We start from the raw sequence: 986 nt of genomic DNA on the forward strand, positions 1-986 counted from the left end.
CGCGGTGTAACAAAGCTAAAATAGATTTACAAATGGGGTTTTAGAGGATAAGCTCCTCCACAGGATTACATATTGATTTTAAATATAAAAAGCTTATCATATAAACCATAACTACAAAAATAGTGAACCTATGCATAAATCCTTTTAGAAGAGCACCCACTTCAAACTATAAGCCAAGAATAAATCAAGATGTACAAAATCTGAAAGAAGATCCATTTCTTGGGCAGAAAATGAACACACCACCCCAAGGTGTGCAAAAATGAACTTATCTTTTCTAAGAAGGCATTAAATCTCAGGGGAAAGGAAAAAAAAAAACCACCAACCCAGCACCAAAACCAACCCAAGGTAGCTGGAAGTACGGCATCCCGCCGCTCGGCTGCAGCCGTGGGAAAGCCCGGGCTCTGAAAGGCAGCACCGCCGGCTCCCCAACAGGCAGCCAGCGTGCCTCCCCATGCGCGCAGGTTAAAACAAACCCCGTAACCCGTATTTTCTTTGGCCGATTAAGCAAGGATTTCAGGCCTTTCTCGATCGGCGCGGTCTCGGCAGAGGAGAGAAAGGAACGCTTTCGAGGCTGGAAGGAGGCAGCGCGTTAAGGCGCTCGCTCTTCTCTCCGAGCCTCAGCGGGGTGGGGAGGGGGGGAACTGCCTTTTTTTACCACCCTTGGTCATTCATGTGTTCGGGGTAGCGCTCCAAAAGGCTATTCAGATGCCTACGCCTCCATTTTGGCGGCTGGCTGAGCGGCCGCTCTCTCCACCCCACTGCACTCGGAAACAGGCGGCACCCCCAGACGCCAGTGGTGCCCACGGGCCGCCTGAGACACCCACCGCCTTCATCTGCCTGCTACCTCTTCCAAGGCCCTCTTCTTTTTTATCACCCGTCATCAGCACAGTCACGGGTGGAAGAGTTAGAGCAATTTACCAAAACAGTAATTATCACCTTCCAAAGAAATTTTTTTTTTTTTAAGTTACAGGTTGGGGTGGTGCGTT

The sequence above is a fragment of the Eurypyga helias genome, unplaced genomic scaffold, assembly GCF_000690775.1.
Source record: "Eurypyga helias isolate BGI_N326 unplaced genomic scaffold, ASM69077v1 scaffold216, whole genome shotgun sequence".
Classification (NCBI taxonomy): Eukaryota; Metazoa; Chordata; class Aves; order Eurypygiformes; family Eurypygidae; genus Eurypyga; species Eurypyga helias.